This window comes from Cibotium barometz, chromosome 18, assembly GCF_041138505.1.
Source record: "Cibotium barometz isolate CiBa-2024 chromosome 18, ASM4113850v1, whole genome shotgun sequence".
In the NCBI taxonomy this organism is placed as follows: Eukaryota; Viridiplantae; Streptophyta; class Polypodiopsida; order Cyatheales; family Cibotiaceae; genus Cibotium; species Cibotium barometz.
Genome location: NC_141063.1, coordinates 22,873,849 through 22,900,020, shown reverse-complemented (window position 1 = coordinate 22,900,020; position 26,172 = coordinate 22,873,849). Strand labels below are relative to the sequence as shown.

The 26,172-nt window shown below is 46.4% G+C and overlaps 1 protein-coding gene across 3 annotated transcripts in view; it reads left to right on the top strand.

The window, feature by feature from the left end:
- Positions 1 to 26,172, top strand: part of LOC147629081 (putative 3,4-dihydroxy-2-butanone kinase) — a 97,581-nt gene that overhangs the window by 32,250 nt on the left and 39,159 nt on the right. The gene's annotated exons all lie outside the window — the stretch shown is intronic.

Sequence of the window (26,172 nt, the reverse complement as noted above, 5' to 3'; positions counted from 1 at the left end):
TAGAGGGTAGTTCAGGAGAGATGCAGGCCATTGTGAGCCCTATTTGCTAAATGGTCAAAGCCATTGGGTTCACAGACAGGCAGAGATGCATGAGGGTAGAGTAGGTGCATGTGTGTGAAGGGGGACTTGATTAAATTTCAGGGAGGCAAAGGCCTATGAGAATGACAGGCTGGGAACAGATGTGGAGCAAGCTTTGGACAGCATAAAAGGGCAACGCCTAGCATGGAATATAGAGGTAAAGTTTGGGGAACGTAGGGTCTGTTCTACAGCCTGTAGGTAGTCGCAGAGCTGCCTATGCCAGGTAGGACAGGTCAGGGGCTGGGCATTTGAAAAGGGACTTTGAAGGGTCTGCAACCCTATTGGGGTGTGCACGTGACATCCCCTCCTAAACTTGGAGCACTCGGGCATATGTTGCACCTTTGCTCCATCCTTGGTTTGGTCCAACTATAGGCTTTGCTCCAAACTTTCTAGCTCTGTCTCCAAAAAGAACTCCTCTGGAACTGCTAGCATGGGCACCTCCTCTAGGACTGTTGCCACGGTTACTTCTGCATCATATGGATTTTTTACATGAGTAGATCCTTCTGTCTATAGGTGCCTGCCCTGAAAGGGCATGGTCTCCAACCCGAAGGTGGTACAATTGCGCAATGCACCAGGTGCCAATCTGGGGCTAGCAAAATTTGAACTTAGGACCTTCCCTTCTGAGTTACAAACCCACACTGCTAGGCTACTTGCACATTGGCTCCTCCATATGGGGTTTGGAGAGGTGCACCTGTGAATTGTTGGTATTTCCACCACTTTGGAAAACTGTTGGACCTCGGCTATTGGTTTTGCATGTGACATCCCCTTCTTCTAAACTTGGAGCACTCGGGCTCTATTTGGCTCTGTCTTCAATGGGAACTTCTCTGGAGTTTCTCACATGGGCAACTTCTCTAGGACTGCTGCCACGGGTACTTGTGCATCACTTACCTCATCCTCTTCCATATGGGATTTGGAGAAATACACCTATGAGCTGTTGGTGTTTCCACCACGTCAAAAAACCAGCTGAACCTCGACACTCGTTCTGGGGTTGGTTTTGGCTTTTGTAGATTTGGATATTTGCACCTCTTGGTTGACCTTGATCTATGGATCCTAGGGTGTCCTTGGTGTATGTAAGATTCCCCAAGGATCAACCTTAAAACACAGGCTAAATCCAAGATTAGTACAAACATAGAATGGTGTAGGCAAACTCACCTCCCAACCGTAGATCCCATCCGGAATCTTCCCCGAGCTGCGGGCTAAGGTTCCACTCCCCACAGGCCAAGCCAGACAGCCCTGGCTTCCCATACCACCATAGCCTATCTTAAGGGACTCTCAACAAGACCACGTGTGAATTGACATTTTCATGGCAAGTAAAACTACTCTAGTCCAGGCACAAACCAACTGTCAAGTATAACAATATGACCTCAATAACCCATAAGTCACTTGTAGAGTGACTATTGTTGCTATAAATAACCATCTAGTCATAAATAGCCAGTAACCATGGATTATCAATAATAATGAACCCCACAGTTGTCTGCGGGACGCGTACCGCACCACACGCACGTAAAAAACGATACGAAGCGAAATGAGCAATATGAGGAGACCGGGATGTTTTTTTTTTCCCAACACTTGCCATTTGAAATGGTACGGACGTTTCGTACTGTACGGTATGAAATGTTTCCGAAATGTACCTGTGAAAAAAAGGAGCCGTTTCTGTCCGTTTTTTGTTTCTGCCTGTTTTTTCTGATTGTTTTTTGTGGCCGTTTTTTTGGCTGCTTTTTCTAGCCGTTTAGGGCATGGGCCTCCGCTCTCTTATATAAGCTCTCTCAAGTGCTCTCTCTCTCTCTCTCTCTCTCTCTCTCTCTCTCTCCATATTATGATTGTATACTCCATGCATATAGCTTTGCATTCTCCTAGTAGTTCCGCAAAGCTTTTGATAGTGTACCCCCAGCCCGCCTCCTACACGTAACACCGTCTACTACAGGAGATTAGAGTCCCATCTGACATGGTATGGAGCATCAGCGCCCTATATGAGTCCATCACTGAACGAGTGAGAGCCCCAGGAGGTACATCACATGAAAGTTCTAGCACTATTGGAGTGAAACAGGGCTGCTCTCTATCACCCACTCTTTTTGGCCTCTATGTTGATGAGATCTCCAGCTTCATTGACGGATTAGGCAGGGTTGGTCCCACACTGGCAAGCATATCGATCCCCATACTACTTTATGCAGATGACATCGTCCTCCTCTCAGCCTCAGCTGAGGGGCTTCAGAGACACTTGGATGCCTTACATGACTTCTGCACTTTGCCGGACCTCTCTGCTAGCCCTATACTCACGACTCCGCATACAGAGAGCCTTGGGAGCCATCACAGAGTAGGAGTCGAGGAGAGAGATGAGGAGACTTACTCGCCGCAAAAGGCGGGCCTTCAAAGAGATACACGAGCTAGAGATCTTCCATTTCTTCATGAGTACACATGCAGAGGGCCTATACCACGCCCCACAGCAGCCACCTATACCTCAGCCACAGGAAGCTAGCTTCTTTACCCACTCGATGGTAAAGAAAGCTATCCGCCGCCTACAGCATGGACGGGCCGCCGACCATATGGGCCTACAGGGTGAGCATCTCATATATGTAGTAGATTCTTTGGCTCCTTTTCTTGCACACTTGTTTAACAGTGCACTAGCAGAGGGTTTGCCTGTGGAGTGGACGATGCACACCATTGTGTCGATCCAAAAAAGAGGGGATATGCTCGATCCGAGCAACTACAGGACGGTTATGGTTGGCCACGTGTTGGCCAAACTCTATGGTGCAGTGTTGGAGCAAGAGCTTAGCTTATATGCTGAGCGAGCAGGTTTACGCTCATCAGGGCAGGCAGGCTTCAGGAGAGCCTTCTCTACCACTGACCATGTATTCACTTTGAGATGTATGATTGATCGGGCCAGAGTGAGGAAGAGAAAGCTCTATTGCTGCTTTGTGGATTTCCGCAAGGCATTTGACACAGTACCACAAGAGAGGCTCTTTCAGCGCCTGCAGTCTCTTGGCATACCAGCAGATATGACATGGGGCATCTATGCGTTGTATGAGCAGGTTTTTGGGCGAGTCAGATGCCCAGGAGGTATGTCCGAGACTATTGCTAGCACCATTGGTGTGAAGCAAGGATGCCCACTTTCCCCCACGTTATTTGGGTTATACATTGATGAGGTGGCTGACTTCATTACACGGGGAGGCGGAGATGGAGTTGATTTAGCAGGTACCTCAGTACATATTATGCTTTATGCTGATGATATTGTATTAGTGTTTGAGTCTCCAGGAGGTCTATAGCAGCATCTACATGCACTCGATGATTTCTGCACACAGAGGGGTCTTACTGTGAACCTTGGGAAAACCAAGGTTATGGTCTTTCATACATCGAGACAGGGCAGGAGTCAGCTGACATTCACTCTCGCAGGACGCCAGGTGGAGGTGGTGACATCATACGTGTACCTAGGGGTAACCTTCTCTGCAGCAGCCACGGCTTCACCATGGGTTCAGCAGCCAGAGCCAGATTGACATGGGGATATGCAGCATTGGCTAGGCTAGAGAGACAGTGCCACCAGGTGCATTTTCAGGAGCCCCGGACGAAGGGGTGGCTATCTGACACATTAGTCACACCGGCACTGATGTATGGAGCAGCCTTTTGGGCGCCAGGACTTGCTACCCATTGGTGGACACAGATAGAGAGACCACAGGCCCTCATGATGGCACGCATGATACGCAGCAAACCGTCAGTACCTCATGACATTATCCGAGCAGAGTTTGCTGCGCCTCCTATGATGGTAGAGGCCATATTCCAGACTATATGCCTGCTAGACAGATTGAGAGAGAATCCACAGGACAAATTGTCATACAGAGCTTTTGAGGCCATCTAGACAGCTGGCTGAGGCAGGAGACAGAGGATCATGGTATGCACAGGTCACACATTGGTTCTCACAGCATGGCCTAGACATGGATCATCTACCACCATTCCAGTATGACAGGGATGCACCACATATCCGTCTCTCTCATAGTGAGAGGAACAGAGTATTGAGACAGGACCTATGGCAGCTCTATACACGAGAGACATGGATATCGCCTACACAGCCTCTTCCACCGAAGATGCTGTACTACAGAGATCACTTCATGAGTATCACTGATGATGAATTTATAGAGAGGCCTAGATACATGGAGGGCTTTTTACCACACGGCTCCTGAGTAGCTATTGGTCAGCTTAGAGTCTCATCACATCGACTGGAGATCGAGACTGGCAGAGCAGCACGGATCCCTCGAGAGGAGAGGGTATGCAGATTGTGCAGAGAGGAGGTGGAGAGTGAGGAGCATTATGTATGCAGATGCAGAGCATATACAGCCATCAAAGAGAGATATCCCATTTTCAGGGAGCCACATTCCCTACGCCATATCTTTGAGGCAGCAGACGAGAGCATACCGGGGAGATTCATTCTAGACATACAGCGTCATAGAGAGACATCATTACAGGCTCAGACAGCTCCAGAGGGGGGACGCCAGACACATATTACTACATTTTTTCGGAGATCCACCCCACTCCCAGCCCCTACACAGCAGGGAATTACTCTCCAGAGAGTAGAGACACTCGGAGCCCGCAGGAGACAGAGGACACTTGGCTTTCGGACACCACGCCTATACCAGAGAGAGATGACAGAGATCAGAGCTCAGTTTCACACAGAGGGTGCGGAGCGATTGGCTCGCTTCAAAGCAGACCCAGGCATGTTCTTCAGGGAGCTGTGGACACCCCCTTCATTGATGTATACCATTCTATACCCCCAGTATGGTACAGGATGGAGCTAGCTAGGTTGCATATCATGATTGTATACTCCATGCATATAGCTTTGCATTCTCCTAGTAGTAGAGCTTCATCCCCTCCCCCACTCATTGTACTTATTGCACACCCAGATTCAGCTTTTTAGTTTAGTACTTTTTCATTTTGTTGGGATGACAGAGCATACCCCACACAGGTACACTGATTTGTCTCATAGGCCGAGTTCGGTCTTTTGGAAGACGTTAATAAAATCTTTCTTTCTTTCTTTCTTTCTCTCTCTCTCTCTCTCTCGTGTCTGCACTATCGGGGTGAAGTAGGGCTGCCCCTACTCTATTTGGTATATACATTGATGAGATCTCGAATTACATAGACAGACAGGGAGGACCAGGAGCACATTTAGCAGGAGTCATGATACCGATCCTCTTATATTGTTCTTATTGCTGATTCACTAGAGGGGCTGTAGAGGCATTTGGATGCATTACGGGCCTTTTGCGAGGACCGGGACCTCACTGTGAACCTTGGAAAGACCAAGGTCATGATCTTTAACACCTCCTCACAGTGGATAAGTAGATATGCAGTACACTTTACATACAGTGGAGGGCCTGTGGGGTATGTTACCTCATATGTATACCTTGGGATCACTATTGTTGGACCTCAGTTCTCGATGCGGAAGGCGGCCGAAGCTAGATTGATGAGGGGATATGCAGCCCTTGGCTTGCTGGAGACGCGATGCTCACAGATACACTTTCAGGAGCCGAGGACGAAGCTTTGGTGGGGTGAGATGTGCGATCGGTCAAATCCGCACCTCGTCCTACCAGCTGAGAGTGGAGTGTGCCAGATATGGACCCAGGGCGGCCGCACCAGAGGACATGATATACCGGCTTTGTCACACAGAGCCTAAGACAGAGGATCATTACATATGCGGATGCCCTGTATACTATGAGATTCGGGGGAGGTTCCTTCTGAGCTGGGTTCGGACCACTTTCCAGGATCATGGACTTCCCAGATCAGAGATGCTTGGGACTTTTTCTTCTAGAGCTCCGTAGACATAGGGAGTCCTTAGTGAGATCCAGATTAGCTGTACTTGCTCGAGGACTAGCACAGAGAGCTCTCACTGACTTCGAGGGCCGATCCACCCATCATACCCGGACCACAGGCTAGTCCAGGAGCTCGGCCGAGAGATGTGACACTTGACAGAGCCACTGAGTTATGCAGAGCTCGACGTCCAAAACCCCATGGCCCTCGCCCATGGCCACGCCACCACAGGAGGATCCGGGCCATCATCTCCCATCATCGTAGGACCTTCTCGTGCCAGCTTAGTATTCCCAGCTTGAGTAGCATGTCACAGTGGTCCATGAGGGATGTATTAGGGTGATATGAGAGCTCTCTGCTCATGTACCTAGATCAGATTTTATAGTTCTAGATTTTTGTTATCTTTCTTTATTACTATTTTGTACCGAGGATGATGTGTCTCATGAATATGATGTAACCTTTTGGTCTTATAGGTCATTTTGGCCTTTTGAAGATGTTAATACAACTTTCTTTCTTCTCTCTCTCTCTCTCTCTCTCTCTCTCTCTCTCTCTCTCTCTCTCGCTCGCCAGATGTCCCCGACCCAGAGCATCAGGACCCTCCACCACACAGAGACGGATTCGTGAGATTCTCCGCCGACATGTCATGCTCCCATCACAAAGGCCTGACATTCACTCCATCAGATCGAATCTAGCCGAGGCGGGTATCGACATGTGAAGTCGCGACTGGGGTTGAAAGGTGTAGATGGCACCATGAAGTTCGCATGTGAGATTAAGTGGTATGGTTCGAGACCGCGATTCGCGGCCGGATGCAAGGTATATTGGTGGGTTTGGGTAGTCCCGGTGGTATGTAGCTTGTCGAGGTAGCATGAAAGGCATAGGAGATGTAGAAGTACTTCATGTGAGGCCACCTTCTATTGTGAAAATGGTTGGGACCCTTCAAAATTGAATAGTTGGTAGAAACGGCCCCGTCTTCCAAGTCCGGCCGTGGAACACCAACTACAATGAAATCAGCCAAGTCATAAGACTCCAAAACGGACACCTCTTGGCCATACTCATTAGCCCCATGCTTGATATTTTGGAGAGTGGTATACCATCTACATGGAGCAAATGCTGCTCTCATGTTTCTATGTTCTTAGTATTTCCATGATGAGTTTCCATGGACAGTTTTGTATCACCCAAGTGAGATAGCTATGTTTATGTTTACTTTCTGTTTTATTTTCCATTCCATGATGAGATATGCCATGGACATTATTGTTTCTTAGTATTTCCATGATGAGTTTCTATGGACAGTTTTGTATCACCCAAGTGAGATAGCTATGTTTATGTTTACTTTCTGTTTTATTTTCCATTCCATGATGAGATATGCCATGGACATTATTGTATCACTCTGGTCTCATAGGCCCATTGGGTCTTTAGTAAACGCTTAATATATCTTTCTTCCTTTCTCTCTCTCTCTCTCTCTCTCTCTCTCTTACAGATACAGATGTACTTACAGCACAACTGAGCAAAGTAGTCCCCTTCGTGGACTTAGGAGACCCTATCTCTATTATAGTAAAGGGTACACAGGCAAAAGTCTCCTATATGGACAACAATGAGAAAATAGCAGTGATGAAGCAAACAAGGTCTCTCCAAGGGACAAAGGTATGGATAGCTGATGAACTCACCCCGCTACAACTTAAGAACAAATCGGCAGAGCTGAATAAAGTTAAAGAAGCAAGAAAGAATGGCAAATGGGCAATATAAAGAGGAGGACAAGCAATCATTAAAGAATTCCGTACCCCACCCCCCTCAAGAGCAAATCCATCCATGGATGAAATATAGCTATTTTTATTTTGAACCTCAATTTTGAACTAGATGCAATAGAACCCATTGTAATTTAAACTCTTAAGAGTCTTAAGAGTTCATTTTGAGTTATTTTTTTTTCAGTTTTATGTCTCTTTGGCATCGATACCCAGAGTGGAATGTAAATGGATGTACCTGATCTGTCCCATAGGTCGGATTCGGCCTCCCGTGGACGTTAATATAACTTTCTTTCTTTCTCTCTCTCTCTCTCTCTCTCTCTTACATGAGCATGTTCGAGTCGTAGCACGAGACTTGGAGGCGAGATACATGTGGATTAGCTTACGCCTCTCGGAGACCAGATGGATTTATATCGCCCTTTGCTACTTTCCTCTGAAGGGGTCGCGGTTTGCCACCACCGAGGAGCCGGGTGGAGGAGAGGCTAGTGAGTCTCCATACTCTGTCTTATCTGAGGAGATCTCACACTATCGACACTGGGAGAAGTCTTCTTGATGGGGGACTTCAATGCACGGACCTAGAGCAGACAGTGCGAGATATATGACTTTAAAGATCCCTTGAGACTAGAGCCGCTAGCTACAGAGGATACAGGGACCACTCGGATCTCCGCTGAGACGGAGGAGCTGACAACACTGGATATGGGCAACATTTGCCAGAGCTTGGGACCCGACACCATCTCGTTATTTATAACGGGATGACTCAGTGGCCAGATTCAGGTGGGTTGACTTGCTTTGCAGTGGGAGGCGGCAGTAGTACAGTGGACTATGTGATGGGATCCCGGGAGGCAGCAGATATGGTGTCTCACTTCATTGTACCACCATGTGCCATTGGGGCGGATCATACATACCTATCCCTCACTTTCAGGAGCTTACTGGAGACCCACCCACCCATCATACAGCCACCACGCACTATTTTCCACTTCACTCATCAGGACCTAGCCGATGTGTACGACTATCATGTTCATGATCAGCTATTTGCCTTAGATCCATCGGCACCCATGGCTATGCTCACCTCCCAGCTCTCACATGTACTGCACTTTGCAGCCGCGAGGAGTTTCCCATACCACATACAGACAGGACAGCCACCTACATCTGGGAGCATGCCCCAGAACCGATGGTATGATGATGAGTGCAGAAACCTTTACCGCAGTCTCCGAGTGCAGAAGGCTCGCGTGGAGATCACCCAGAGGCAGGCAGGCAGGCAGGCAGGAGGATGCATACTCTCACCCGCCGTAAGCGGTGAGCTTATGAGGAGGCTCAGTACTGGGACACAAATCACATGCTCATGAGCAGAGATGTTGCTGTTGCTTGGAGGAGACTCAGAGAGCCCCGTCCTCCCACACCTATTACCGATCCTCAGACCTGGCAGACATATGCAGAGAGACTTTATGATGTGCCTGCACAGCCCCCTATAGCACAGCTCACAGAGCCCTGCTCCACAGTCTCCACCTTCTTCACCCCACCTATGGTTAGGAGGGCCATATGCCGACTCCAACATGGACGGGCGACAGATCATACAGGATTACAGGGAGAGCATCTCATCTATGCTATTGATACATTGGCACCATTTCTTGCTCATCTCTTCAACAGACCTCTGTCAGAGGGGTTTCTGGCTGAGTGGACGATGCACACTATTGTGCCGATCCATAAAGCGGGAGAGGTACTAGACCCCGGGAACTACAGGACCATCATGATTGGCCATATATTGGCCAAACTATACGGGGTAGTTTTGGAGGCGGAGCTAAGCACTCATGCAGAGGTTGGGGGATTGAGAGCAGCAGGCCAGGCAGGCTTCCGTCGAGCCTTCTCGACCATCGACCACATTTTTACATTGAGGTGTCTGATTGATTAGGCCAAGGCACGGAGGGAACGGCTCTATTGTTGCTTTGTGGATTTCCACAAGGCATTTGATACTGTGCCCAGAGAGCGCCTCTTTCGGCGACTACAGACACTAGGCATACCTTCAGACATGATGTGGGGCATATACAGGCTATATGAGCAGGTCTTTGGGAGAGTCCGATGCCCAGGAGGCTTGTTCGACACAGTTGCTAGCACCATTGGTGTGAAGTAGGGGTGCCCGCTCTTCCCCACGCTCTTTGGGCTCTATATTGATGAGGTGGTCGATTACATCACACAGGGAGGAGGCTCTGGGGTTGAGCTATCAGGTATTACTGTCCATGTTATGCTTTATGCTGATGACATCGTCTTGGTATCCGACACGCAGGTTGGGCTTCAAAGACACCTTGTGGCTCTTGATGACTTCTGCGCACAGCAGGGTCTCACAGTGAACCTTGGGAAAACCAAGGTTATGATCTTCCACACCTCACCCGCAGTCAGGGGCCACACTACTCTCACATTAGCAGGAGGGCGGGTCGAGGTGGTGAGCTCTTATGTTTACCTTGGCATCACATTTACTAGCTCAGCTAGACGCTTCTCCATGGCTCGGGCAGTCCGAGACACAGTGACCCGGGGGTATGCAGCTCTTGCTGGCCTTGAGCGTCAGTGTCATCAGGCACATTTTCAGGAACCCCGCACGAAGGGGTGGCTCTTTGATACATTAGTGACACCAGCCTTGATGTATGCAGCAGCGGTTTGGGCACCAGGGCTTGCAGCCTCCACATGGGTACAGCTGGAGAGACCACAGATCTTGATGCTCTCGAGGATGATACGCATCAAGCCATCCGTCCCGCACGACATTGTTCGAGCTGAGTTTGCTGCACCACCTATGGCAGTGGAGGCATTGTTCCAGACGATCTCCTTTATATACAGGATGAGGGAGATGCCCACAGAGAGATTATCCCGCCGAGCTTTTGAGGCATCCAGACAGCTGGCCGAGGCTGTGGACACACTGGATCTTGGTATGCATAGATGCTACAGTGGTTCTCACATCATGGGATAGACATTGAGCGGTTGCCACCTTTTCAGTATGATCAGTCTGCTCCACGGGGTTACCTCTCTCTCAATGAGAGGAACAGAGTGATGAGACGGGACATATGGCAGCACTACATACAGGAGACATGGACAGCACCAGAGAGCCCACTACCACCGAAGATGCTGTATTATAGAGACCACTTTATGAGCATCTCAGGGGATGGGTTTATACATCGACCGCGGTACATGGATGTATACATGCCACACAGCTCTCGCGTTGCTATTGGACAGCTACGAGTCTCATCACATCAGCTAGAGATAGAGGCTGGGAGAGCGGCACGGGTTCCTCGAGCTGAGCGGATATGCAGATTGTGCCGCGAGGAGGTGGAGATTGAGGATCACTTTGTATGTAGATGTAGAGCCCACCAGGGGGTCAGAGATAGATATGCAGGATTGTTTGAGGAGCACTCTTCACTACATCAGTTGATGGAGGCCTCGGACCAGCGACAGCTTGGCAGACTACTACTAGAGCTTCATAGTTCTCGAGAGAGACTCCTCCAAACACCCGCTCCCACTAGGGGTGGGAGATAGTCCCAGCTCACAGTTTTCTTCCAGAGAGCTGTGCCAGTGCCAGCTGATGTACCACGTCGTGTGACCGCACAGAGAGCAAAGGAATTGAGAGCCAGGAGGAGACCTAGACAGACTGGACATAGAGCACCCCGACTCTGTCACCGAGAGATAGCAGCTATCCGAATGAGACACCAGATGGAGACGCAGGAGAGGCAGGAGAGGGTAGCTCGCTTTCATTCAGACTCAGGGTACATGTTCACGCCATTCACAGCCTCAGCATCGGCGATGTATGATATCTTATATCCCTCTTATGGCACGGGATGGAGTTAGACATAGATCTGCATAGCATGCTTGTACTACCCCTTCAGCATATAGAGATGCATCTTGCCTTAGCACTCCATCCACATCCCCACCCCTTATATTGTTTGTATATGGGCTCCACCGATCCATGATGATTCACAGTTGTATCCAAACACACGCACACTTTTTCTTTTCTTTTCTTTCTTTTCTTCCGATGACCGGAAGAACACAGTTGTATTATTTTTTTTTGTCTCATAGGCCGACTTTGGCCTCTCGTTGACGTTAATATATCTTTCTTTCTTTCTTTCTTTCTCTCTCGTCTCAAGCTCTCTCTCTCTTTGGCAATGGGGCCCGGAGGAAAGAAAAGGCTTGAGGGTTTTGCCTTATATATCACCACCAGTGAGAAACCTGCTAGTAATTTTGGGTCATGGAAATGAACATGCAACTTTTGGAGGAAGGGTAGCCACGAGGCTCCTTGCACATGTGTCCAAGCTTGGTTGGGAAGTTGCGCCATGCAAGGAGATTCCTAAAGAAATTGCAGATGGTATAGTGAAGAAGTACTTGCTCTTCTGCAACCAAGGCAAATGTGGACATGGAGGAGCTTGCATGTGCGATACCTTTGCATTTGTGAGTCCTTCCCCCACCCCACCGGGCTTCAGCTCCGGCTCCGGCTTCGGCTCCAGCTCGGTCGGTTCCAACTTCGAATCAAAGAGGCCAAGGGGGGGAGCTCTCTGGCAATGAGGCAAACCACCATCGGTGCAAACATAAACAACCTCACATATATGAAGGTGAAGATGAAAGCCGCGCATGACGAGATTGCGCGCACGGTCATCAATTCCAATCTCCCCTTCTATGTGCTCAAGATCCCACAATGACACAAAATGGTGAGGGCCATTGCGGAGGTGCAAACTCACACCCGTATGCGAAGGATAGGCGAAGTATGGTTGTTCTATCCTCTCCGATGGATGGAGTAATCGTAAGAAGACTGGTATCATGAATATCCTTGTTTCATCCGCTCTCGGCACATACTTCTTACGCGTCCTGGATACGGGAAAGGCGGGGCAAAGAGAAGATCGGGTATCTTTATCTATCATCATATTCGGCAAGCCATCATAGAGATGAAATTTGAACGACGAGTCTATGTGCATTGTGATTTAAGTTTTAGCTCTTGAGTCTCTAGTATCTATGTTCAAGCTTCTAAAGAATGTCATGACTCATTGCATTTGCCATTGTGTTACATGTAGGTTGGGCACGAAAACGTCATTCAAGTCATCACGGACAATACATCCAATTGCCACAAAATGAGGCGCTTGGTAGAAGCTGAGCTCCCATCTATTGTATGGACTCCTTGCGCCTTGTCTAGACCTACTCATGATGGAGGATGTGGGGAAGCTAGAGTGGGTGAAGAGGGTGGTCGTACAAGGTCTATCAATTGTGATTTTCTTCACAAAGAAGGTGAAGGTGCTCGCTATGTTTCGCGACCAAAGCGACTTGGAACTCAAGAAGCCCTCTTCCATGTGGTTTGCCTACATGTGGCTTCTCTTGGAGCGGCTATATGACATGCAGCCGATGCTCCAGATGACCGTGGTCTCCCCGGATTTCGTCGCATGGCTAAGGGAAGAGATGGAGACTAGTGCGGACGAGGTCCGATCCGTTCAACAGCTATGCATGAGAGAGTCTTTTTGCCGCAAGGTGTGTGCCATTGTCATTGCGGTGACTCCCTTGTATAGGGTCTCTTGCGCATGGCCGACATGGAGGGCTCCACATTGGGGCTACTCACCCACTTCATGCGAGAGGCCCTAGTCGAGATTCATACGACAACAATGCTTGATGAGGACGATACCGGCATTCCTATGGAGAGGATTAGGTAAACCCAGGTCCCATGGACCATCTCGATTCTCCTTCTTGCTCTTTCTTTTTCTCGTTTTCAAATCTCTTTCTTTTTCCTTAATACTTAATACTTATTGATCTTAAAGTGGCCTTTTTGCATTCTAGGGGTGATGGATCCCACCGAGCCTCCACCCACTCCACGACGTGATTGGCTTGTGGCGTTTGTGGAGAGGAGACGGTGATGGATGCATAGACCTATCGATGGTCTTACGGCCTTGTTGCATCTCGCCTACAAAGTATAAAGGCTCTTTGCTGATCAGGAGCTACTTTTCGATCGAGATGTCTACTTGCCAAAGATACTTCCCATGCACGAGCAAAGAGAGTTTCAAAGAGCTCATTTGGTACAATGATAAAAGGGGAGCCGCTTTCGCCAACCCACTTTGCTCGAGTAGGGAGTTGATGGTCTGGTCACTTTTTTTGGTGAAAGTCATTTGGTTATTAAATGGCTCACGTACAAAAATGGCTTTGAGAGTCTATTCAAGAGTCAACTTTTAAGACTTTTAACTTTAAAGTTTATACTTTAGAGTAGTAACTAGTTCTTACATTATTCTAACTCTCTTATTTTCTCATAGGATTGCTCTTCGGGGACATGTGAGAGGAACTGTAGTTCCTACTCACTCACACACAAAGATACGCAATCGTCTGAGCACCATGCAGTTAGAGCGGCTTGTATATTGCCGCTCTAACATGCGCATGGTGGAGAAGATTCATGACATAGAGATCTCTAAACAGGTAGAGATCTCGAGAGTTCAAAGTTCAACTCATGATTCATAGCATGCCATGAGTGATGAGTCTTGACTAATAATTTATAATTGTTTGCATTTACGTGAATGTCGACGAGTTCAGGTTGACAGTGGACACTCTTAAGAGTGTTCGCAAGGAGTGAGATTAAGATGAGGATGCTATATATGCCGAGATTTACACGGAGCTAGAGAAGGTTGTCCATCGAGTTTCTCGTACTCGTAGAGGTCGTGTAGCTAGAGGTGGCACACGAGTAGGAGGCTGCGAATGCACTGTTCAGCGTCCTACTTTAATCGGCCCGGTGTCTACATATGTGAGATGTGGGTCGACTTGGAGGAGCGCTTTAGCATCTATAGCCGAAGAAGAGGATGCTCCTATGTAGACATCAGAGAGCCCGAGTACGATGACGAGGCCTATGTTCTTAGTGAGGGTAGTTTTGGGCTGACTTTTGATGATGGGAGCATCTTTAGCGAGGGCATTCCTTTCCCTAGCGATTTCTCTTAGGAGAAGGACTAGAGTCTAGAGTCTCGACATTTTGGTACTTAGTGTTGTGACTAGTCACTACACACTTTTTTGTATTTTCTATTGCAGGCCGCGGTCCATGGCTCTTATTTATGACATGCTGTAGCATCTGTTCACTATTCATGACTCTTTGAAGTTTGTACTAGTGTTTTAAGCTAGACTTTGCATCTCTAAATGTGTACAAATATCTATGTTTCAAGAGTTTTTTAAAAGTGGAGCATACCTTAATCGAACTTATTTTTTGAAAATTAAAAGTTTCATATCGGTACTGTTTTTTCGTACCTTCGTTTCATACCAAACAACGAGTGCTCGAAAAAAAAGTTTTTTTTCAACCCTTAAAATTAAAGGCAATGTTAAAACCTACTGGAATTTAGACCTAAAATTCTCTAAAAACCATACTAATTTCGGGATTTATAACTAAAATATGTAAATTTCATTCCTTAAAGTTAAAGACAATGCTGAATTCCAACCGGGATTTTTAAATTTCAGCTGAGAAAATTACCCTACAAACCGGGTTATGTGAGCACTAACATTGATAACTATGATGAACCCTAGCCACTTGTAACTTGGTTTCTACCTTCTTCCTAATCTTAAGACTCCCCAACCCTGCCCAGGTTGGGACCTAATCTCGAGGATTAGTGACAGGTACATATGTCTCGTTGGTATCCCTTTGTCTTTGGTCTCGCATAATGTAGCTTATATGGCATAGTTTGTATGAACTCTAGGTCTGGTAGGCAAGCAACAACAAGGACTACATGGTGGAATACCATCCGCAAAAGGAGGTTGCCTTATAGGAGCAACATCCTCGAGATGAAGAAGCACCGAAAGAAAAACGAGAATCATTCTAGAAAGAATACTTTCAAAAATCCAAGGAGCGAAATGCCCTATACAGACAGGAAGATATATGGACAGGAAGATAAAGATAACATAGCTCGATGCAAAGAAGAGTGTTAAGCAAGGCATTGGTGTTGTTGGCAATTTATCTAAGGCCAAGTATAGTTAATGTAGTGGAGGCAGAGGTAGGGGAAGTTGATAAGTGCTACTTTTGATCAACAAAGACGAAGGGATACCAACAAGACATATGTACCTATCGCTAATTCTTGAGATTAGGTTCTAATTTGGGTAGGGATAGAAAGCCTTGAGATCAGATTAGAGGGAAGGTTGCAAGTAGGTTACAGGTGGCTAGGATTCATCATAGTTGTCAGGTATGAAAAGATGATACTGATACGAAACTTTTAATTTTCAAAAAATAAGTTCAATTGAGATAGGATCCACTTTAAAATACTCTTGAAAAATAGATATTTGTACACAATTAGAGATGCAAAGTCTAGAGAAGTTATCATAAACTAGAAAAAAGTTAAAACACTAGTACAGACTTCAAAGAGTCATGAATAGTGAACATATGCATGCGGCATGCCATAAATAAGAGCCGTGGTATGCGGCCTGCAATAGGAAATACAAAAAAGTGTGTAGTGACTAGTGACAACACTAAGTACAAAAATGTCTAGACTCTAGACTCTAGTCCTCCTTCTCAGAGAAATCACTAGGGGAAGGAATGTCCTTGCTAGAGGTGCTACCATCATTAGAGGCCAACCCAAAATTGTCCTCGCTGAGGACATTGCATGATTGACCTTGTCATCGTACTCAGTGTCACGACCCTGTGTTTTTCTCTTGACAGTATGCAGGTGTGCACGGGGACATGGTGGACAGTGTGAATGGCATCAGGTTGGAGTCAAAAAGTAAACCCATGTGTGGACAACCCCAAGTGTGAAGGGGGCAAAGAGATTTTGATTTAAAAAAAGGTTTTATAACCTTTTTGTGGTCAAAAATTAATGTTATAAAGGTTTTAAAACCTTGGGAGGCCCCTAAGTAAAAATATAGAGGTTACTCTACTTTTGGGAGGGGGCACGCCTCTTTCTCACGTTTGCTTTTTGGGGAGGAGTCGTGCATGTTGGCTGCGTGGAGGAGAAGGGAATCACACCTGCATAGAGAGTACCCATATAGAACTGCTGGTCGTACAGAACAGGCGGTTGAGTACTGTACGGAACAGGCGACTGCATGTTTACTGGCGGCTGGTAGTACAGGCGGAGCTGACGACCAGGGTACGGGTGCTGCAAGTTCAGACACCTAATGTGCAGGCAGCTGGTACACGCAGTAATTGTAGGCCTGTACGGACAGCAGGTACAGTCAAGTACGGTGCAATCCCGTACAGCTGGTACAGGCAGCAGCTGCTGTACGACAGCTGATACAGGCGGAGCTACACACTATTTGGTACGGGTGGCTGCAGGTGTTGACCTGTACGGATAGGTGGTGCAAGTGCATCGTACAGGTGGCTCCAGGTTGAGTACTGTGCAGGCAGTGCATCGTATAGGTGGTAGTGCATCTCACAGGCGGCCAGGCGTGTGTTTTTTGAAGGACGGCGTGTTTTTGCAGAAAGGAGGGGCTGGTTTCCCTGGACTCTCAGGTGGCCAGGACTACAGAGGTACACAGCTCTTTGAAGGCAATCTTGGATTGTAGTGTACAGCTCCTCTCACCCATAGGTGGCTATTGGGACAGAGGTGCGCATGGTGCTGATCCTCCTTGCAACAGGAATATTTTGAGACTGTTTATAGGCTGTTTATGGGCTGTTTTTGTTTGGCTGCAAATTCAGCAATGTACTTGGGTTTCTGGCTACAAGTACAGGACGCTTGGTTATGTTTCTTGGCATGGGAACGATGCAAGCTCGCATGGCTCCGTGCTCATGGAGCAGATTGTTTTCTTCCTGCTAGAAAGGAACAGAAGGACCTACAGTTATGGGCATCTCTATGTTTCCAGATGTTTCATGAGGGAACATGTAACTAGATGTATGCCGTTGTTGGCACTGTTGTTGAATGGTGCCATGAATGGTTTTGTATGGAAACAGGACATAAGTTTCAAAGGGAAACAAGCCTAAGGGTTTCATGTGGAAACAGGTCGTAGGTTTCTCGAGGAAACATGTTTTTTTTTTGGGTTTCTCCAGGAGATAGGTCACATGCAGGCAGAAGGTATAGGAATGGACACATGTTTGGTACAGCCTTGCTACTGATTGGGCAGGGGACAAGGAATCCATGACAGAGATGGATAGTACCCTTGGAAGGTAGAGAGGGTTGGTACAGGTGTGTCGACTGTATGGTATGCTGTGCTGTGATACGAGTTCTCTTTGAGAGACAGTTTGGGAGTCTGTGTTGTGATGCAAAAGCACTGGATGTGTCAGGGTGTGATGCTGTTCATAGTGGGAACAAGCAAGAGTGGTTTGTCACTTTGACGTGACAGTGTGGCCTATTGTGCAGGATGATTGTTTTATCATCCAGATGCATTGGAGGACCATTGTTTTTGCCATATGGGGTGTCTTTGCTCATAAGATGCCTTACTGTGCCATTGAGTGCAATCGAGGATGCTTGCCATTTTTCAAGAGGGGGGTATGTCACGACCCTCTGTTTTTCTCTGGACAGTATGCAGGTGTGCACGGGGACATGGTGGACAGTGTGAATGGCATCAGGTTGGAGTCAAAAAGTAAACCCATGTGTGGACAACCCCAAGTGTGAAGGGGGCAAAGAGATTTTGATTTAAAAAAAGGTTTTATAACCTTTGGTGGTCAAAAATTAATGTTATAAAGGTTTTAAAACCTTGGGAGGCCCCTAAGTAAAAATATAGAGGTTACTTTACTTTTGGGAGGGGGCACGCCTCTTTCTCACGTTTGCTTTTTGGGGAGGAGTCGTGCATGTTGGCTGCGTGGAGGAGAAGGGAATCACACCTGCGTAGAGAGTACCCATATAGAACTGCTGGTCGTACAGAACAGGCCGTTGAGTACAGTACGGAACAGGCGACTGAATGTTTACTGGCGGCTGGTAGTACAGGCGGAGCTGACGACCAGGGTACGGGTGCTGCAGGTTCAGACGCCTAATGTGCAGGCAGTTGGTATAGGCAGTAACTGTAGGCCTGTACGGACAGCAGGTACAGTCAAGTACGGTGCAGTCATGTACAGCTGGTACAGGCGGCAGCTGCACACTATTTGGTACGGGTGGCTGGAGGTGTTGACTTGTACGGATAGGTGGTGCAGGTGCATTGTACAGGTGGCTGCAGGTTGAGTACTGTGCAGGCAGCGCATCGTATAGGCGGCAGTGCATCTCATTGGCGGCCAGGCGTGTGTTTTTTGAAGGATGGCGTGTTTTTGCAGAAAGGAGGGGCTGGTTTTCCCTGGACTCTCAGGTGGCCAGGACTACAGAGGTACACACAGCTCTCTGAAGGCAATCTTGGATTGTAGTGTACAGCTCCTCGCACCCATAGGTGGCTATTGGGACAGAGGTGCGCATGGTGCTGATCCTCCTTGCAACAGGAATATTTTGAGACTGTTTATGAACTGTTTATGGGCTGTTTTTGTTTGGCTGCAAATTCCGCAATGTACTTGGGTTTTTGGCTACAAGTACAGGACACTTGGTTATGTTTCTTGGCATGGGAACGATGCAAGCTCGCATGGCTGCGTGCTCATGGAGCAAATTGTTTTCTTCCTGCTAGAAAGGAACAGAAGGACCTACAGTTATGGGCATCTCTATGTTTCCAGATGTTTCATGAGGGAACAGGTAACTAGATGTATGCCGTTGTTGGCACTGTTGTTGAATGGTGCCATGAATGGTTCTGTATGGAAACAGGACAAAAGTTTCAAAGGGAAACAAGCCTAAGGGTTTCATGTGGAAACAGGTCGTAGGTTTCTCGAGGAAACATGTTTTTTTTTTGGGTTTCTCCGGGAGATAGGTCACATGCAGGCAGAAGGTACAAGAATGGACACATGTTTGGTACAGCCTTGCTACTGATTGGGCAGGGGACAAGGAATCCATGACAGAGATGGATAGTACCCTTGGAAGGTAGAGAGGGTTGGTACAGGTGTGTCGACTGTATGGTATGCTGTGCTGTGATACGAGTTCTCTTTTGAGAGACAGTTTGGGAGTCTGTGTTGTGATGCAGAAGCACTGGATGTGTCAGGGTGTGATGCTGTTCATAGTGTGAGAGGCTATGGATGGTTGTGGCAGCCAGGATCATAGGAGAAAGCTTCTGTATGCAGACTCAATGTGAGAGAGTCTTTCGATGTGAACAATGGCTGGACTTGTTTGTGGATGCCGAGTGGACAAGAAGCCATGATGCAGGTTCTTTGTAGGCTTCAGGGGTCCTACTGAGACGGCTGAGTTTCCAGCCTTATTGTAATCAAAGCTCTTAAAATCAATTAAAGAAATACCGCAAGGGGCGCCACTGCATTTTGGGGCCAATCGGTGTCTTTGTACTGTTTGCAGGAGCACTCTAGCTCCCCCTGTTTGTTTTCCTTTACTAGGTCCTCAATGGCGTTGAAGTGTTTTATGTGCGAGTGTTTGTTTCACCGCCCGTCAGGCCGGTTTCACTCAGGCTCTCGGATGTTTGCATTAGGAGCATCCTCTTCTTTAGAAACAGGTGCTAAAGAGCTCCTCGAAGTTGAGCCATGTCTCATATATGTAGCCCCTGGGCAGGTTGAAGTAGGGCGCCGAACAATGCATGCGCAGCCTTCTACTTGTGTGCCACCTCTAGCTACGACCTCTACATGTATGAGAAACTCGATGGACAACCTCCTCTTGCTCCCTCTAAAGCCCGGCATATATAGCCTCCTCATCTTGAACTCGTCGACCTTCACGTGAAAGTAAACATTTATAAATTATTAGTCACACGACTCATCACTCCTCACGACATGCTATGAATCATGTATCAAACTTTGAACTTTGGAGTCTCTACCCTTTTGGAGATCTCCATGTCATGCATTTTCTCCACCATACGTATGTTAGAGCGGCACTATACAAGCCGCTCTAACTGCATCGTGCTCAAACGATTGCATATCTTTGTGTGTATGAGTGAGTAGAAACTCCAGTTTCTCTCACATACTCTCAAAGAACAATCCTATGAGAAAATAAGAGAGTTAGAATGTAAGAACTAGTTACTACTCTAAAGTATAAACTTAAAAGTTAAAAGTCTTGAAAGTCGACTCTTGAATATTCAATAGAGTCACCTGCGCGACGAGACTCTCAAAGTCACTTTTTGTACGTGAGCCATTTGATAGCCAAATGACTCCCACCAAAAAAGTGGCTGGACCATTGACTCCCTACTCGAGAAAAGTGGGTTTGTGAAAGCGGCTTTTCTTTGATCATTGTACTGAACGACTTCTTGGAGGAACTCTTTTTGCGTCGTGGAGTGGGTGGAGGCTCGATGGGATCTCTAGAATGCAAAAAGGTCAATAATTAGTATTAAGTATTAAGGAGAAAGAAAGAGATTTGAAAACGAGGAAAAGAAAGAGCAAGAAGGAGAATCGAGATGGTCCATGGGACCTGGGTTTACCTAATCCTCTCCATAGGAATATTGGGGTCCTCCTCATCAAGCACGGTGGTCGTATGAATCTCGACTAGGGTCTCTCGCATGAAGTGGGTGAGTAGCCTCAATGTGCAATCCTCCATGTCGGCCATGCACAAAACCCTATACAAGGGAGTCACCGCAATGACAATGGCACGCGCCTTGCACCAAAAAGACTCTCTCATGCATAGCTGTTGAATGGATTGGGCCTCATCCGCACTAGTTTTCATCTCTTCTCTTAGCCGTGCGATGAAATTTGGGGAGACCACGGTCATTTGGAGCTCCGGTTGCATGTTGTATAGCCGCTCCAAGAACAGTCACATGTAAGCAAACCGCGTGGAAGAGGGTTTCTTGAGTTCCAAGTCGCTTTGCACGCGAAACATAGTGTAACTTGGTTGAACACAATGCTAATCAATATACTTAAATACACTAAGATTTGATGGACACATGCTCAATACAAGAAGTAATTTGTTGAATTGACAATAGACATACAATGAGCCGGAATGGCCGGTCTCTCCCTCAAATAAAGTATATTGATCTTGGGAGAATCAAGTACATAGTGTCATGGGCATTTTTGACCAGATTTTCATATCAATGCATATGAATACAGTATTGCAAACAAGTGGTTGTCGGTGTAGACTTGCAACTCACACTACCCTCTCAAGTGCCCATGTTCCCTACCATCTGCTCTCTATTGTTCCACCAACACATGGTAGCAACAATTTGCAAGAGAGCACGTAGGACAAGAGAACACTACACAGGGTATGTGATCTTGTAATCTGGTTCCTCCCTCCTTCTACTTGCTTCCATATATAAGCATAAAAGCTTACCAATTGCAAGTAGAGTCGATGACAGCGGAAGTCTTCGCGATGGAAGTGGTTAGAGTGTTGAAATCTTCGATTTGTCGTAATTCTTCGTGAGTGACAAAAGTCTTCAAGAGGATGAAGGGAACCTTGGGAAAGCTTCCCCTATGGTTCAACTTGAGAAAGGAAGGCTGAAATTAGGGTTTTCAGCAAAAGACCAAAAATTACAGTAAGAAAGAGAGCTGTTTTTGAAAATTTCAGTCATTGGGAGTGTGTAGGAGCGTGAATAGCACCCAGAAACACTCTTGGAAGCTTGGGAAACACCTTAGCAAGCTTGGATATGGAGTTGGGAAGGAGAAAGTGCAAAAAATATATAGCCCAAAAGCCCTCATGAAGGAGGCGCCTTCTTCTAGAGAGAGAGGGAAGAGAGGTGGTGAGTTGTCCACTCTAGGTGGCAGGCACGTGCTTTGTGGAGCAAGCTAGAAAGGACACATGGCTGGTTACTCCCTTTGTACAAAGGGGATAAGGTCTGGGCGATGAACATTGGGTTTTGTCCACCTTGGGACATCAGTGTGTGTGAACACCGGGCTGGTCATAATTTATAAGTGAGTTTTGGTTGCCCAAAACTTAATGAAGTGTGTACACACTCACTTAGAAATTAGTGTTAACTCCTAAGGCTAGGTCTATGACCAATACTTACCACTTGTAACATGCCACATAACCATGTCAGCAGATAGTTTCACACGCACAGTTCCGGGCGGGCGTCCCCTTACCCTGAACTACACATTGGTCAAGCAAGCATGAAAACGGGATGCAATTTCAATTGCATAAAGATGCTATGCAGGGCAACATTGGTATGGACAATCTCCGTTCATGAGACTATACTAAAATAGACGTGCTCTAGGTAAGTACACGAGATATTAGACCCAATGGAACACCAATCCACTAGGCATTTCCGGGCATTGATACAAAGGCACCAGTCCCAACAGAAAGCCAAGTCCACAATATCACATGAGTGGCATCAATCCTCGAAATATACAACTGCCATGGACACCAGTCCAATGTACATACATGATGAGAAAGCACGGGTGGACCAATTGGGTGGCCAAATGGTGGCATCCTCCCGGCTTCTAAACAGTTGTCCGCAACCGAAAAGCATCCAAATATGTTTGAAGCACATACGGGCAATCTCTGAAGAACTCTTCATCTACCCATTTAGCATCAATGGGAAGATAGTTCTTAAACTTCACAAGGTAACGCCTGACAGCTTTGCCTGCAGTAAGCTTGTGTTCGGTGTGATACAGAATTTGCTCTGGGTGCAAGATCCTTTCAAGCTCATCCACTTCTCGTGGATCCTCAATGACCGTTTCATTGGACACCGGCCTTACATACTTGCGAAGGAGACTCACATGAAAAGCATTGTATATGTGTCAATGACTAGGCAATGCCAATCTGAAAGCCACTTCATTGATCTTCTCGATCACTCGAAAAGGCCCAAGTACCTGGTTGCAAGCTTAGGATATGCACCCTCTTTGCCAGGACTCTTTGCAAGTCTTGCTTTCTCAAATTTCAACAATATCCAATCATTCTCTTTAACATCCAATTGCCTTCTATTCTTGTCGGCAGTCTTTTTATGCTTGTCTTGTGACTTTGCAATGGCTGTCTGCACCTAAGCAAAAGTAATATCCAAGTCTCTTACATACTCATCAGCTGCAAATATCTCATCCTTTGTGCGAAGGATGGGTGGCAAAACCACCTTACCATAAACAATCACAAACGGGGCCTTTCCCGTAGATGCATGCACTGTGTTGTTGTATGCAAATTCGACAAGCGATAAGTAATTCTCCCAAGAGGACTTATGATCTGCCACATTACATTTCAAGAGATCCAACACAGCTGAATTTGCAGCCACACTTTGCTCATGCGTTTAAGGGTGATAAGCTGATGAGAAGTCCAATTTGGTGCCCATATTATGAAATAAGGCATGCCAAAAGAGACTTGTAGTCCTGACTTCGGCATTCCATGATGCTTGAACACTTGTACAAGATATATTTTAACCATATGCTCAGCTTTGATGGTCTTTTTGACTGGCAAGAAGTGAGCTTGCTTGCGTAACCTGTCCACAATTGTCCAAATTGCATAATTACCCTGTTGGGTCCGTGGCAAGTCCATAATGAAATCCATTGTAATACTTTCCCATGGCTGCATGGGAATAGGGAATGGTTGAAGCAAACCTGGTGCCTTTTGCCTATAAAATTTCACCTTTTGACAGGTGATACATGCACGTATATGTGTCTCTATGTCCTTCTGCATACTTGGCCAAAAGAAATACCGTTCAATCATGTGCGTAGTAGGCAATTATGCCTCTTATGACCAGCATATGGAGGAGCATGGCACTCATCCAAAACCTTTTGCCTCATGTCAAACACCACACATAGGTAATTATCTTTCATGAGATAATTCTCTTTGATCATATAAGAGGCATGTGCATGACCATCCATCAAATCAGCCCAAATAGTGGCAAAATCAACATCCGTATGATGATACAAATCACGCATGGCAGACAAGTCTCCATGAGAGGCAACCGAGATGGCTGCTACATACGGCTTTCGTGACAATGCATCTGCCACGACATTCTTCTTTCCTGGGGTGTGCAAGATCTAAAAATGAAACATAGAGATGAAATTGGCTATCCTTATATGCTTCTCTGACAATTTAGTTTGGGTAAGAAAATACCTCAAACTCTGGTGATCTGTTTTCACAGTGAAATCAGTCCCAAGAAGATAATGTTTTCATATAGTAAGTGCATGAATTACAGCCAAGAGCTCTTTCTCATAAATGCCAAGAGATAGCTCTGCATCATGCAATCTACGGCTCTCATAAGCCACGGCATGTCCCTCTTGATTTAGGACAGCTCCTATGCAATTTCCAGATGCATCACATTCCACACTAAAAGGCTTTTGTAAATCCGGAATGATCAACACTAGACCATGAGTAGCATCTTTTAATTTGAGGAATGCATCCCTCTCTACAATAGTCCATCTGAATGTGGCCTTCTTCTTTGTCAAATCATGCAAAGGAGAAGCAATTCATGCAAAGTGCCGAATGAACCTGCGGTAGCAAGAGCATAAACCAAACGAGCTCTATGCTCTTCTTAGGTCTTCGAGAAGACTAGGATGTCATCAAAGAAGACACATGTAAATTTCCTGTAGCCATGGAATATGCGATCCATCATTCTATTGAATGTAGCCGGGGCATTCGTAAGACCAAAGGGCATAACAAGATACTCATAAAGCCCAAATGTTGTCCTGAAAGGAGTTTTGTGTACATCCTTAGGCACTACACGTACTTGATGATACCCACTCTTGAGATCAATTCGGCTAAAACATGCCAATCCATCCAACTTGTCGAGGATGTCATCTATGCGTGGAATCGGAAACCGATTCTTGATGGTAAGCTTATTCAAAGCTCTATAATCCACACACATACGAAAGGATCTATCCTTCTTTTGAACTAAGAGGACGGGTGAACAATATGGGGAAGAGCTTGGCTGAACCAAACCTTTCTCAAGAAGCTCATTTACCGGCTTCATGATCTCCTTTTTTTGGGATGCACTTATACGATAGGCTGGTCTATTAGGTGGTGAGCTACCTGGCACAAGATCAATGCGATGATCTTTCGGTCGTACGGGTGGCAACTCATTTGGTAACTCATCAGCAAAACAATCGTTGTACTCTTGCAAGAATTTCAGCCTATCATTACAAAGAGTATTTACATGTACATTATTTTCCTCAACATTATCCCGTACAAAAATCAAGTACGTAAAAACACTCTTTTTTATTACTTTCTTAATTTGTACATGAGATACAAGGGGAATGGTATCACCCTCTTCACCAGCATCAATTACATGCTCTCAGTCTTTATGCGTGAAGGTGATCCTGTTGGTCTTGTAAGCTTTGCACGGATCAATATGTGTATGTCAAGGCTTTCCAAGCAATATATCACAGCCATTCAAAGGCGCCACAAGAAAATCCTCATGATCCACATAGCCTTGAATGTGTATGCGCAACTTGCCAATAATAGGCATGACCTGCACTTCTCTACCAATGAAGGCAGCCCTTGCTTCAATTTAAGGACTCATGTCCTCCACTTCAATATCCAAAGCAACTGCCATCCGTGTAGATATGAAGTTCTCAGTTGCACAATCATCAAACATGAACAAAGCGGGTTGATCCTTAAGTTGTCCCCAAGCTTTACATACAACCCTGTCTTTGCTATCATGTGAAGTGTTGCCCTGCACATCTGGGACCATATGTACATTGGGCTTTGATACATTTGCATTATCACGCTTCTTCTTATTTGGGCATGCATTTACAATATGCTTGGTGCTACCACAAGTAAAGCATTTCCCCTCGCTCATGTATTGCTTTTTC